This window comes from Aedes albopictus, chromosome 2, assembly GCF_035046485.1.
Source record: "Aedes albopictus strain Foshan chromosome 2, AalbF5, whole genome shotgun sequence".
Lineage (NCBI taxonomy): Eukaryota > Metazoa > Arthropoda > Insecta > Diptera > Culicidae > Aedes > Aedes albopictus.
In genome coordinates, this window is record NC_085137.1 from 461,768,683 (window position 1) to 461,784,922 (window position 16,240).

Below are 16,240 nucleotides of genomic sequence, written 5' to 3' on the forward strand. Positions count from 1 at the left end.
AGTAATAATTTAGTAGTTATGTTGCTGCTAGGCCTATGTACATTCAATTTTACCGTGAATGTTGGGGTTGCAGAAACATAAAACTAATGCGCTTCGAAAATGGTGAATATTAGAGTTTTGTTTACTCTTAAAATCTGGCTGTCGAGAGCACAGCGAGCAGTAACGGTCAAAATGTAGGCCGATGGATCTTCCCAGATCGAATAGATAGAACTTCAAATGAATCTTTAGAAAGTCCAATACTGTCACTAACACAGTCAGAAATCCACTAGTTTATTTCTTCTTAACTCTTTTACTTAAAATCGACACTTAACTTAATTCACAAGATTATATAGTTCAAAATTAAATATTTAAAGATGTTTCACTAAACTTCAGATGGTAGGTTGGCGCAGAGATCCACTTCGTGTAATGGCGCCAAGATGGTGCTTCGGTGCAGAAAAGAGAACGATGCTCGTTACTTGATCTCCTTTTATACCATGGTGCCCCGGAAGGCGGTGGTACGCCATGATAACCTTTTCGTTGCTTTTGAGCTTTTATCGTTCTCCACGAACGAGAGTAACGAAGAGAAGTAACGTTTAATGTACTTAACAGGTGGCGCATAATTTCCCTTTTCGTGATGTGCAGGGCATATACGAACACTGGCTTCATGGATATCTTCAAGTATACTATAAAACCACAGACAAACAGACGTAACACTCTACAAAACGGCTTGGCACATGCATTTAACGATCAATTTAAATTTCATTTGATTTGCGCGATCTTTCCACCAGAGGCGCTAGTGTTCCATCGCTTTGACGTTTGCCAGTGTACACGTTGCTGAATGATGCAAGCGAAAATTACAGACTATTTGTGTAGTAGTGCGCGTGGTTAGCAAACGTCAAATCGAAATCCATCATGGCCGACAGTGTCTCGTGCGGTTATACCAACAGGTGGCAGTATGCTCATGAAAAAGATACCGGGCAAAAGCTTTTGGTGAATTTCCTTTTTCCGTCTGTTTGTCTGTGATAAAACATTTCATCAATGGTTTTCATAGAAGTAGTCATAAAACTGTGAGTTTATATTATTGCTGTAATGAAACCGTAATAAAAATCAAACAAAACCAATCAGAAATAGAATTGTTACTTGGGAATGGGATTGCTGAGGTTTCAGGGGCGTTTTGAGGCATTTTAGGTCAGAGTTGTATCGGAAGGTTACAGGAACACATTTAAATCAAAGGGGATTTCAGGGGCGTTTCAAAATATATTGTAATGAGGTCTTAAAAAATCCTCTGAAACTTCCTGAAATGCCTCCAAGATCCCCCTGAATCCCTCGCGGACCCCATGTAACGCACCTGAGACGGTTCGAAGCTCCCGAAAACCCCTACGTTACGCTCCCGTAACGCCGAAATGCTCTAAAACTTCCTGAAACACCTATAAAATCCCTCCTTAACCTCCTCGAACCCCATGTAACGCACCTGATAGGCTCCCAAGCCCCCGAAAACTCCTCCGTAATGCCGCTCAATTCCGTCGAAAATGCTCTGAAACTATCTGGTTTGCCTCCGGAATCCCAATAAAATCCCCTCGGACCCTATGTAACGCACCTGAGATTCTTCAAAACCCCCAAAAACGCCTTCGCATCTCTTCTGAAACCAGCCTAAAATGCTTTGAAACTTCCTGAAATGCCTCCAAAACCCCCTCAAGACCCAGTCGGACCCCATGTAACGCACGTGAGACCTTCGAAATTCCCCGAAAACGTACCTGTAGCGCCTCCAAAACCCGTCGAAAACCCTCTTGAACCCTCTGCAATGCATCGAAAACTCCCTCAGACTTCCGAATACCTTCTTGGAATCTCTCTCTGAAACGCCCCTGTAACCATTCTTTACTCAACCCTATAAACACCCCCTGACTACCGTTGCAATAGTTTCCGTCATTATTGAATATTCTTATGCACACTATTGGCTTTGAGAAGCTTGCTCTTTTTTAATGCAGGGATAAAAAAGGTGCATAACTCCCTCCCCTCTGAGTATTAGGTAATTTTGGATGGATCCTTATATTGCTACATTCCATGCATGAATGTTGTTTTCCTTGAATACAGCATATGGCTTGATGATTGTAAAACACAAATCAAGACGATTAAAGTATGCAAAAGTGCTGAAAATGTTATTTCGACATATCTAAATTCAACCACCTACAGCTCATTTTAGAAGCTGAACCTGAGAACCTGGTATATGGAAAACTTGTGCTGCTAGATCAGTGCTACAAGAATGTCACGGAAAAGCCGCCATTTTTTATATATAAGGTAAATGTTACAGACTTCCTTTCAAAAATGCCAATTGATATTCACTGTGATGCAATGACGGTTTTGTAGTGCGGAAAACTCGAGAACTGGAAGAGTGAGTATGCAGGGTGTGATTTTTAGAGCAGGTTTCGAGGGCGTTATCAGGGGTCTGAGGGGTTTTTTTAAGTCGCGTGGAGTCCGAGGAAGTTTATGGGGGATTTCGGTAGCATTTCAGGAAGTTCCATAGCATTGTCGGTGGGTTTCAGAGCTGTTAAGGTGGCGTTTTCGAGCGTTTTTAAGGGTCTCAGGTGCATAACACGGGGTCCGAGGGTTTAGGGGAAAAGGGTTTTCGTCGGGTTTCAGAGGCGTTACCCAAGTATTTTTGGAGAGTCTCAAGTGCGTTACGGTGGGTTTCTAATGCGTTACGGAGACGTATTAGTTGGTTTTGGAGGGTTTCAGGTACGTTATATGAAGCACTTTGGTGGCATTTCAGAAAGTTTCAGATTGGCGAATTTTTAAGGCATTACATTTGTGTTTTCTGTGGTTTCAGGGGGTCTTAGGTGCGTAACATAAAGTCAGTGAAAGCTTCAGCAGAATTTCGAAAGCATTACTGAAGGATAATCAGAGGATTTTCAGAGACCCCTTAACGATTTTTTACAAAACCCCTTGAAACACCCCTGAAACCTCCATAAACTCATTAAAATGCCAATGCAATCGCCATCCAATTGATATGCCCCTAAAATCCCTTTTGATTTAAGAGCGTATCAGAGACATTTCTGAAACGCACCCGAAATCCCGTGAAACGCGCCTGAAATTCCGTCAATCGCTCCTAAAATCACTCCCAATTGTCCTTAAAGTCCCAAAAACGACCCTAAAACCCTCTTAGTTCTATTAAAACGCCCCTGAAATTCTCGTAATTTCATTGACATGTCAAAGAAACCAGACGGAACACACTGAAAGGCTCTTGAATACCCCTGAAACGCCCTGAAAGGCTTCTAAAGTCCATTGGATCCCCCTTTCCTGGGCTATCTGGGAAACTCCTGGAAATCCCCTTGGCCCTATCTAAAATGCTCAGGAGCAAGACCTGTACTCGCGAACTAGATTCCACCATCCGGACATTGATTTAAGTTATGCACAAAATTTCCTTTTTTTTATACCCTTTTTTCATTTGTGTGCCCCCAGTCAAGATGAAAAGAGGTTTCCCGTTTCTCCTAAATGTCTTAAAAAACCTCCTGAAGTTCCTTAAACTCCCTTGGATCCCCTGTAATGCACCTGAATCCTTCCGAAAACGCCCATTAAGCTCCCTCTAATCCGCTGAAAACCTTCAAAACACTCTGAAATGGCTCCAAAAACCTCGCCTCGTCAGGAATGCCTCGAAATCCCCTCAGACCCTATGTAAAGCACCTAAGATCCTTCGAAATCCGCAAAAATTCTCCTGTAACGCCTCAGAAACCTATTAAAAATATTTTGATCCTCCATGAATTGCTTCCGGAAACCCCTTGGAGCCCCCTTGTACCCCCTGTGGCGCACCTGGGACCTTCCGAAACTTCCAAAATTGCCCCTGTAATGACTTTAAAAACCGCTCACATCTCCTGAAACGTCTCTAAAACCCCATGAAAACCACTCGGAGACAGGCCCCTTTCAATTAATTCAATGGAAGTGATATGTAAGGTCTGCAGTAGGCGAGCGATTGCATCATCATTTCCTCCCTTTTCGCTAATTGATTTTGCATTCTGACAGTCAGACAAACTTGTTGCATTACTAGCATGCTCATTGAACACCATCAGTAGGGCTGTTGAGACCAACTAGTTATCACATGTGGCTTCCTGCAGCTGACGGTCAATCAAAGCTCAAGCTGAATGAATTCCTACAGTGGGGATGTCGTCGTCGTCAAAATCAGCTTTGACCCGAAATTTTTCGACGGCATACCATACTATGGAATTTCCGATATACTTTTAAACATCTTACTATTATTATTCTCTCTTAGTCGGGATGGATATCGGTTTTGATGGGAGCAGTTTTCACCTTCGCCCACCCACACCATGCAATCCATCTGGAAGTTTTGCCGGACTGAAATTGGCTACAAATTATCTGCACGTTTGTCTGTTTCGTAGGAAACGGGCCACGACGACCTAGGAGCAGCGATCAAACGGGCAGTGCAGTGGTTTACACTGATTGATTTGTGATCATCGAGCGCTCTCAAGAGCTAGACCTCTGCCTGTACTGATAGTGAATCGTTCCGGGAAGCATTAGTTACATACGGACGGGGTTGACGGCTTTGGTCTCTACTAGAAGTGCATGCTTCGAAGCATCGCCTGCACATTTTTGGAGATTTATGGTTTCGTTATGGTTCGACAATTTGATTGAAAAGTAATTACACACTCGTCTTAGGGTATCTGACATGAAATTTCGAACTAGTCTTGTTTCTAAGTGAAATTTTTCGTCAATTTATTCTTGTAATCTTGTGGATGGAGTACGCAACACTTTCCCCAGCTTTTCCCAGCCTATTCGACTTACAATGTTCCAAATATTCTACTCTCATTCACCATCCTTAAAGGCTCGAAGTCTCGAGCCGAAAGCACACGCAGAAGCAATCAAGCGCTAAGCGTTCGTCCAAATAAATAACGTAGCAAATGTTACCCCCAATATATCCATTCTCAGCTGCCAGCAGTAGCACCGAACCCCCTTCATTCCCCCCGAAAAGTCAGCATGTTACAGGAAAAAAAAGTACATGCGAAAAGCAGTTCCAACGCTTCCGGCACGCTGACGGCGACGGTGTGGTGGCCGGCCTGCGCACATGTACAAGAGTCCGATTGTTTTTATTAAAACTACGTGATGCAATAAAGATGAATAATAATTGCCACGCTTCGTATACACATTCCCCGTTGGCCCCGCCAGGATTGATGGCAGAAAAAAGGCTAACAGCTCAAGTGCGTGATTCGTCCCAAAAGGCTTTTCCCTACGAGTTGAAGTTACCGGTTTGGGAAAATGTGATATTGGGACGCTTTTTCACGGTAGCCTCCCGAGAGGAGACATTGAATGGAATGCGTGCGGCAATATTTTTTTTTAGGAAATGTATCATCGAAGACTCATGAGATTGCTATGGGGTGGATGTAGCGAGGTAAAAAAACTTCATTTTCGGCCAAAACATGCTTTTTTTGTAAATGTGTAAGAAGCTATTACAAGTTATTATTGAAGCAACTTGAAAATTATTAGAAATATAATCAGTTTTCAAGTACTCGTGCCCTTGACATCTCACAGTCCGCCACAAATTCAATTTCCGGCAAGATTCGTTATCCAAAACCACCTCAAGATCCACTTTTTCTCGCATAACCCGTATCGACCCTATTTCGTCCATCCTATCCCCCAAAACACTAATGACCACTCACTTGGGTGGGCCACGAGAATGAAAAATCACTCACCTGGAAGGCTTTTCTTCTTTTGATGATAAGCAGAACGAGCAACGAGAATAAGATTCTCGTGAATCATCACTCGTACGGCCAACCGGTCGTCAGACAGCACCCTCTGAGACCCTCTGAGAGAGACGATTGCCCCGAATAGGCTCGACCCAACTCGAACGGAACACAGAACAGAGAGGATATATCGATGGAAAATTGAAAAACGATGATAACATATCATCAAAATATCATATTCCCATTGTTTTCGGCCCACATGGTGCTCGTCGTTGGTGGATCGGTTTCAATGGCACCACAGTTAGTCGTTCTGCTATTCTGCTCCCAGGGTCGTTCTGGGCCTTGTGCCAGGAGGGCCCAGAAGATGCTTATTGGTTACGGTTATTGGCAGCAATTTATTAACCATTTCCCCCTGCTTAGTTTTCGTGATCGAAGCCGTCGTTTGTTCGGTATGTACTTGTTGTTGTCATCATCGTTGTTGGCCTTGGCCGGAGTTGTTTGTAGTCGTGGACTGTTGAGTTTTCGAGAGAGAACATTCGAAAAGGTAAAGAGTGGCTGACCCGATAAAAAATAAAAAAAAAACATGATTTATTTTCATATAATACGAAATTATAGGAAGAAAATATAGGCAACATGTGTTTTACTCCTAATTCCGAATCAGGGATTGTTTAGGAAATGTCTCAAAATATTAGAAATATTTCAGTGATTACTTCACAAACTAGGGATTTGTTCAGTTATTGATTCAAGGATTACTCCACAAACTCCCCTTGAAAACAATTTATCTATATGAATTTTTATTCGGAAATTTTCTTCAGGTTTTTCTTTAGTTCCTCACAGAGATAAATTCCGATATTTCTCTAATTATTCCCCCGAAATTTCACAATAGGTTATTTAAAAATCTTGTATAGATAGCTTCAAACAGTCCTTTCTTGGAATTTCTTCTAATAGTTATTACTTCAGGAATTCTTTGAAAGATTGCTCCAGAAATTTATCGAATGATTAATTTAGAACGCCATTCATGGATATTTTGAAAATATTCATCACTGGAGTCCTGTAAAAATCCAGCATGTATGCCTTTCTTCAGCGACTCATGCACAAAGTCTTACAGAGAATTATTAAGAAATTCTGTCAGGAACGCCTTCATTAAAATCTCTGAGAATTCTTTCAGATATTATGCTGGGAATTCTTTCGGGATATCATAGTTTTTGAGACTTTTTCCAAAAGTTTCTCGACTATCCCAGAGGTTATTTTTGGATTTCCATTATAAAACCTTTCTTGGATTCTTTCTGAATTTTTGAAATTGCTCCACCTTTGAAGAATCGTCAAGTAGTTTTTTTTTTCAGGAAGCCTTGCACCGTTTTTCTTGTAAAAGTTTTTTTTACAATATCTGCTACGGATTGCTTCAAAAAATCCATTGTTTCTTTCAAAGTTCCACACGAGTAGTAGGATTCCTTAAAAAATGCTTTCAGCGATTCTTTCAGAAAATCGAAAAAAACCTCCTCTAGGCATTTTTTAGATAATCTTTTACAATATTCTAAGGTTCGTTTCAGAAATTCTTCCAGAGATTCCTTTAGAAATTTCTCTGGAGTTTCCTTTAGTTATTCTTTGAAATTTCTCCATATATTGTTCCAAGGTTTCTTTAAAAAAAAAAGAAATTTTTGTTGATTCATTTCAAAATTGCTCCATGGGTTAACACAGAAATTATTTCAGAAATTCGTTTTTTTAAACCTATCAAGGTTTTTTTTTCGAAAATTCCTTCAATGGTTTCTTCAGAAATTCTTTCAGAGAAATTTCTCCTTGGCCGATTTCAGATATTCCTTCAAAAAATATCTCCGAAAATTATTTTGAGAAAATTTTAATGGGCTCCGTCTGAAACTTCGCCAGAGATTACTTTTAAAAAATTTCTATGGATTTGTTTAGAAAATCCTTCAGAAATTTATCTGGGCATTTATACAGAGTTTTCTACAGGGGTCGCTTCATAAATTCTTTCAAACATTATTTCATAAATCACTGGAAGGGTTTCTTTAGAAAACCCTTCAGGTATTTCCTTAAGAAGTACATCAGTGATTTTATTCAGGAATTGCTCTCTGGATTCCATTAAGAATTACCGCTGGAATGTGTTTAAAAAATTCCTCAGAAATTCATCCTGCAAGAGTTCCTCCTGAGATTCTTACATTGTTAATTTCAGTGATTCAGGCAGGAATTCCTCTAGAGATTTCTGCAGGAGTTCACACAAAAATTCCTTCAAAATTTTCACCATATATTCTTTTATGAGTTTCCCGGAAACTGTTCCGGTATGGACCTTATTTAGGCGAGTATTCGAGAATTCCTTCAAAAATATGTCCACAGAATGCACCGGGAATACTTTCAGAATACCATTTCAAATTTTCATCAAAGGAATTCTCCAAGAATTTTACTAGAAATTCCTCAATAAACATTCCTACGAATTTCACCATGGCTTTCTCGAGGAGTTTCTCCAAAGATTTCTCCACGAAATTTACCAAAAATTTCTTCTGGGATTTATTCAAGGATTTTCCTAAGGACTTCTTCAGTTATTTCTGTACAATTTAGACATGGATTCTACTAGAAATTTCTCCAGAAAATAATAAGAAATATCTGCCCAATTCTTCAGAGATTCTTTCGGAAATTCTTCCACGGATTATTTCAAAAAATCCTCAAGAAATTAATTCAGCAATTGATGTAAACATTTCTCCAAATTTTTTTTTTTTTTTGGAAATTGCGTCTGCTGTTTAGGCAGAAGTTTCTCTTGGGATTCCTCAAAACATTCTTACAGGAACTGTTTCTGATATTTCTTCAGATATGTTTTCCCAGAAATAGAAAAAAAATACTGGAAGAATTCTGCGATGAATTCCTTAAGGATATTTCTAGATAATCTCTGGAGGATTGTCTGAAGGAACCTAGAAATAACTTGATAATTTTGTGGCTATATCGGTCTCTTCTACTCATAGTATAAGGGAATGGAGATCAAACTGGATAATGAAATGATAGATATGATAAAATTCGCTAGGTAGCGAACAAGTGTGAAAATTTCATAGAATTATCATATCTATCATTTAATTATCCACTTTGATCTCTACTCCCTTATACTATGAGTAGAAAGAGACCGATATAGCCACAAAATCATCAAGTTATTAATAGAATACGGTCGATAAATCAGTATATGATATGGAACCTAGAAAAAAATAAGAAAGAATCTCGTGAAAAACGTATGCAGAAATAAGAAACAAAGGTACTGGTGAGATTTTTGAAGAAATCCCTCAATAAATTTCTGAGGCACTTCTGTAGTATTTTCGGAAGGAATTTTTGGAAACCTTGCGAAGATACCCATAGATGAATTCATAGAAGAGTTTCTTAAACAACTTTTGAAGGGAGTAGCAAACAGAAGTTCCTGAAATACTGAGATAGTTTCTACAGAAATCCCAGCAAAAATGAAAACAATTAGCTGAGTATATCGTTCGAGAATCGTTGAAAAAAAATCTAAAAAAACGTATTTTCAGAAAATTGCCTGGTGAAATTTTAGAATAGGAGAAGAATTTTTTGAGTTTGAAAAAGGAATGGAATCTGAAGTATGTAGTTTCTGCTGAGATAATTTTCAAAGTAATTCCTAAAGTATAACCGAAGAATTTTCTGAAAGAATTCCTGAAGAAATATCTGAATATATTCTAAGCAATTCCTAGAGGAATACCTGGATTATTACCTGAAGAAAATTATGGAAAAAGTAAAGAAGAACTTCCAAAAGAATCTCTTCAGAATTTTTTAGAAACATTTCTAAACAAATGCCTAAGAAAATCCTTGAAAACTTGGAAAAAATGCATGAAAGAACCTCTGGAGAACAACCATGATACTGAAATGAACTTCTACCCTCAAAACAAGAATTTATTATCGCTAAACGCTCACAAATTATGAGCGAAACACTCACAACCAGTTACGCACAAGCGCTCATACAAGCTCCCAATGCATCATCTGCTCGACAATAGATGCCGGAAATACTCGAACGTGAACAGGTAGGTAAGTTTCTTCAAATTTTTTCTCTCAAATACGCGTTGTTTGAAGCTAACAGCAATCTTGAAGCAATATATAAATATGCGCCACAGTAACTTTTAACACATTTTCGTTCATCTGTAAATAATAGACAATTCTAGTTTCCTCTGACGCATTGTTTACTTCTTTTTGTGCCAATTTTATCAATTAATTTTTCAATTAATTCAATTATTTGATTAATTAAGTGTAAATCAAGTAGCTCAACATTATAGATTATTCAGTGAGATATGTATAATAATCAAACAAAGAATGGACACGATTATCTGGGACTTTAAAAAGAAATTTACCCAGGATAATCGAAGCATTTTATTTATTTCATTACTTTATTTAGCTAGGGCACCTTCATTGGTATTCCGTCAAGAGATTCCTCCAGCGATTCTATGTGTGGATTCTTCCAGATTTTTTTCTGGGGATTCTTCCTGGAGCTTCCTTCTGGAGATTCTTACAGAACTTTTATCCGAGATTGCATCTTTCGGTTACTCCAAAAATGCCAGCTTGGATTCCTTCACAAACTACTGCTAGGGTGGAGCGGACCTGGAGTCATGGTTAGAACACTCGACCATTACGCCGAAGACCTGGGATCGAATCCAACTCCCGACAATCTCGCAAAATGTGAGTTCTTCCTTCAGAGGGAACCCGAGATAACTAGCCTAGGGCTGAAAATCTCGTTAATACAGATAAAAAAAACTACTGCTAGGGATTCCACCTTGTATGGCTTCTAGATCCCCTTAGATTCTCCATGGAAGTTTTCCGAGAAATCCTTCAAAAAATCCTTACACAGGTGTTTAGTGTGCCAGGAGTTAGTTCATTAAGGAATATGAAACAGGAAATTAGTCTGGAATCCATGAATTCGATCTAGAGATTTCTCCGAGAACTCCTGAAGAATTTCTTGTAGAAACTAAGAATTCCCTGTCTACTGGACACCCTGTCATAAAAGCACTATGTCGATCCTGAAGGTTTCTCACAAGGAAATCTTGGAGGATATCTTGAAACAACTCCTGCAGAATTCCCACATGAAACTTCTAAAGGATTGCCACCAAAAGCTCTTGTGGAATCGTCAGAAGGTAGATTGCTTGAATATCTCTTGGAAGATTGCCATAACGAACACCAGGAGGTTTTCTGGAGAGGCAGCTGAATGCTCCAATAAATACTCTAGAATAAACTTCTGGAGGATTCCCAGTAGTAACTCTTGGATAAAGCACAGTATGAAGTTTTGTAGAAAATTCAAATAAATAAATAGAGATTCCATCAAAATGTTGTGGAAGTATTCAAAAACAAAGCTACAGAAAAAACTCCTGTTGCGAAACTTCTAAACAGTGTTTGATTTATTCTTTTAACACATCTTTTGCAAATTTCGAATTCGGTTCAAATTAGCTTCAGCAATTTGTTAGGAAATTTCCAAGGATTTTTTTTGAGTGTTCCTTACGCAAATTGATTTGGAATTTCATAAAAAAACTTTCTACACTTTCAGAAAGTTCGTAGAGAATTTAGTTAAAAGTGGCTTATTTGTTTAAAAATTTATTCAAGATGTGTATCGGCAAGTTATTTGAATTTTTATTCGAAAATTTATGACAAAAACTCTGCTGTATGGAGCGGACCTGGTGTGATGGTTAGAACACTTGACTATCACGCCGAGAGCCTGAGATCAAATCCCACTCCCGACAAACTCGAAAAATGTAAGTTCTTCCTTTGGAAGGGAAGTAATGCGTAGGTCCCGAGATAAACTAGCCTAGGGCTAAAAATCTTGATAAAACAGATAAAAAAACTATGCTACGCTTTTATCAACAACTTCGGCAATTTCGTTGGAAATTAAGTGGAATATATCTTCAGAAAAAGTAAATGACTTAGCTATTCCCCCAAAAATTCTTATAAACACCATTTTGATAATTTCTTTGACAGTTTTGTTGGGAATTCCTTTACGAATTCCCTCGACAATTTATTCGGGCATTCCTTTGAAATTTTCGTGCAATTTTTTGGTAATATGGGATAATTTGCGATGTTGTTAGGCAAACTTTTTTTAGGAAATTGTTCAATAATTCCTTACAATTGTTTGTTTTTGGTTATTCTTTTGATGATATCTTTGGCAATGCCGGTGTTCGATTCGCTTCTTCTGGTGATTGATTCGGCAATGCAGGAGTAATTGAGTGCAGCAATTTATTTGAAAATTTCCCTTCGTAACTGAATTCGGAATGGCAGAGTTATCCCTCTATGGTAGGCTTTTGGGTCCGGTTAAATTATAAGCGAGTTGATACTTTTTCATCCGACGTTTCGACCCAAACCAAGAGTCGAAACGTCGATTGAAATAGTATCAACCCGCTTATAATTTAACCGGAACGAAAAGCCAGCCATGGAAGGAAAGCTCTGCCAATCCGTCGATCGTTTCCACAATTAGCTAAATTCAGAATTCTTACCAAAATTCTTAGGAATTCTTCCGAAAACTACTTTGAATTTTTTCTTAGTTTATTTGTTTTGTAATTCGTTATGAACTCATTACATGTTTCTCTCGGAATGTAAGTTTTTTTTATGTATCTTTTGGCAATTCCTTTAAAGTTTCAAATTTTTGATAAATATGGCAATTTCGTTAGTAATTAAGTTGAAATTAAACTAGTAAATTTATTTAAAACATCCTTCAAGATTTTCTTCCATACATGATATGGAATTCCGTCGGAAAATTCTCTGACTTTTTTATGTAGCTCCTTCAGCAGTTTGACTGGGAATCCAGTTGAAATTAAAAATTATTAGGAATATTGTTTGAGTTTACTCCGACATTTTTTTTAGATTCTTCGAAAAAAAAAATCTTTTTGAACTATATTGGTAAATCCTTCGGAAATGCAGTTGAAATTTCAGCTGGAATTGAATTCGGCAATTTATTTGGATTTACTTTTGAAATTTTCTTCCGCAATTAAATTTACGCCATGGTGCGCTACGCCATTCGGGTGCGAAAAACCTAACATTTTGGGAGGGTTAATAACGATATTCTTTTGGTGAAATTTTGTGAACCATTGATTTGAAATTGATTTCAGCAAATTATTTAAAAATTCTTTTGAAATTTGTTTCGCCACATTGTCTAGGAATTCTTTCTTCAGGATATTCATTTGGAATACTATCGGAAACGGATTCTAAGATTTCGGTAATTTGAGGGGATTAAAAGCAAAAGCAAAAGAGACAAAAACACATTTTCAAGCAAATGAGGTTTTAAGTTTTTCACCAATTTTTCATCCCATAGAAAATGTATGGACTTGCAAAATTGACCCAATTTTCTCCAATTTTTTGTAATTTGTCTAATCATCGTAAAAATAATCTTAAAAAAGTTCCTGAAAGCTGGAAATCTGACATTTTTTTGGTATGCTCATCTTAAAATCGTCAAAATGGTTACTTATATGTATGTACCGCTTTGAATCTTGGCCCCACATTTATTCAGCAATTTCGATGGGAAATCAGTTGAAATTCACTTCGGCTTTTAATTTGGATGTTTTGAAGCTTCTTACGAAAAACTTATTTGAAATTTTAAAATTGTGGAACCAACGCCTATTCGAAAATATTTGGGCTGAGTTAGAATGAATAATCAACAGTAATAAGCAAATAGTTTGGGGTTTTATTTAATTGCTATTTTTGCTCATTTTTGAGGATTTCAAAGATTGCTGGTTTCTTACTGGGAATTAAACATCTATATTTAGTTGTATAAATGAATTTCTGTCTGTCTGTCTGTCTATGTCCCTTATACATTCGGAAACTACTGAACTGATCGGCATGAAACTTTGTATGTGGGTACTTTTGGGACCGGGGAAGATTCTTAGCATGTGTGAGACTCCTCCGATCTCCGCAAAAGGGGGCTTCCATACAGATGAAATTGCGGGGGCCGCTCTAGGATGCAGGCAGTACGACGTGTACCGGGACAGCTAGTCTATGATAAAGTGCTTTGAACAATCTGGGATGAGTATCAGAAATTAAAATGTATAATAGCGCCAACACAAAAAAACAAAATTTTAATCCCTTTATGCGACAAAAATTCGTTACAACTTTGAAAAGTGGTGCAAAGCAGTAATACAACCACAAAACATTATTGTACAAATAGTTTCCATTTTCTAAAACATTGTATTTTTTACACTTTTCCTTTTTCGTCAGGATTGTAATTTTGAGAGATCATACTAGATCATACATTTTCCAGAGCACTTAAACAATCCAAAAGTACAGTTGCCATCCGTTATAACCTTTTTGTATTGATTTTCAACTGCTTATTATCGAACTTGCCGGAAAAACTCTAAAAAAGTGATTTATCACCTAATTTATTAATTAATTATTATTAATTATTGAAGCCATCGACCAATAGTTTATTGCGACCATAGCAAAACAATAAAAAGTGATTGAGATGTCTGTGGGGTGTGAATATAGTTTACTGTTACTCCCCTTGTGTGTCCGTCCCCTAGCAAGCATCAGTGAAAGCCAGCACCATGACGACGGTGTCAGTGTGAAGCTGCCTCATTGAGGAGAGGAGCTTTGGCGGAGCAAGTCGCCTTCATCATGCGGTTCCGGATTTTGTCAAGTGATGCTACTGTAGCTTGCTAAGATGGCGAGGAACGGATTGATCCAGTGAGTTACGCCATATTCCCAATGTGGTCATCATATTTTGTTTAAATTAAGTTCTTCTAGGCTCATTTATTTTTTTTTAAATAACCCAACTTTAAGTTTAACTCTGGAACAGATTCGCCTGCATCATGTTCAAAGTTTATTTGATAAATTATATTTTGAGTGGAACCTAGACTTTTGAAATCGGACGAAAATTAGCGGAAATTTGCGATGACTTACTTTACCGCTGTGTGTCCGACAAACTTTTTGCTTTTTTCTACACCGTGTAGTTTAAACGGGTGCTGGGTACCCGGGTACCCTGTCGGCCACATAAGGGTTAAGATCCATCCTCAAAAATATTTCCAGAACTCTTACATCAACGCTGCTTGATTTTTCAAATAAAGGAAAGGATCTATATCAAAATAGCAATGCAAATATATTTTTACGCGGGCACTTACATCACAAACATGTTAGCTTTTCGGGACCGGTTTTCATCAATACCGGAAGAAAGATGTCCGTATGAAGAATAAAAATCTGTTCTCAGGGCATTACTAAATGTCATGTATAGGAAGGTATCTCATTTCAGCATAACAATCTGGACAAATACCATCACATAATTCGATGAGCGACGATTCCGATGTTGAATATGGTGCAACAAATTGATTAATAATTTTCCGTGCTTTTGTGTCCATTGTAATACAAGGTTGAGCGAAGTTTGTCCATGTGAGATGATAGCAAAATTTCTCCCTGAGAAAAATGCCGATGATTGATTAAATCGTGGGGTGACAGCTTTTACATTCAGGGGCTCTTCACAAGAAAAGACACCAGAAAGAGATGGAAACTGTCTTCTATAGATAGAATTAAAACTCCCAGAAGTTTTCCAGGAGTCACTGTCAATATGGTTCTGATACAGGTTTTTCTTTTCTATGAGGAGTAACACAAGTTTACAAAATAAAACGAAAGTCGTGAACTTCGGTCAACGACCAAAATTTTTGAAGCACAATTTAGTGCTGATTTCTAAACCGACCTTCAAAAAATTTAAAGTAGAACAGTTTTTGAGTTTTAGCTCAATTTCGAGTTTTACAACTTTTCAAAATATGTAATTTACTAAAATTCAAATATATTGCGTTTTGTTCAACCAATTTTAAATCTTTTTTCATCAATTGAAAGCTGAATACAATACCATTCGATCATCTGAATACAGGTTTTGCGTCAGATTGATGAAATTCAAGATATTGGCGAGCTTTAGGGACGATCTTCTTAAATTTTAGCCAAATTCTCAAATTTTTTTGAATAAATGTATTTTTTTCAATAAGAAAAAAACAACTTAAAAATTCTTTCTCAACGTTTAGTTGACATATCATATGTAGGCGAGTTACAGTAAAAATTTAAGCTCAATCGAAGCATTGATTACGGAGCATGAGATGTTTGAAGTGAGCGACTTTGTTTAAAAATAGAACAAAATTCGATTTTAAATCATAAACCTTGTATGGAAAGTCGAAAAAAAATCCGCTCTACTGTAATTTTTTTCTTTCGCGTTTTCGAACTCAGGGCATGATTCTACACCAAAAATGATCATCAGCTTACCGAGTTCAAAAATGCTGTAAACTAGTGTAATTAGTTCGTCAATCACTATATCAACTGACCACATTCCACCAGCGCACGAAGCCAGCAGGTAAGCACCACCACCACGTGCAAGTGGGCGTCGTCATTTTTCCACCGAATGGTAATTGAAATAAATGAGGTCCTTCTTCCCAAAACCTTTCACTTGCCGTGTGGCCTTGCCACGTGGCTTCCCCTTAGATGAAGGTATCCTCGACAGAACGAGAGTACGCGACGCTTGGTTCTTATTTGTCGGTCTTTTTGGTCTTTGCTTTATGAAGAAGCGTCGCGTCGCACCCCTTCCATGTCTGTCTCCTCATTTCGTTCGATGCCCGGTGTTGATT

At 37.9% G+C, this 16,240-nt stretch overlaps 1 protein-coding gene across 4 annotated transcripts in view; it reads right to left on the bottom strand.

Moving 5' to 3' along the window:
- The window catches only part of LOC109407762 (RNA-binding protein Musashi homolog Rbp6), a 1,431,211-nt gene that overhangs the window by 1,295,204 nt on the left and 119,767 nt on the right, over window positions 1–16,240 (bottom strand). The window lies entirely within an intron of this gene.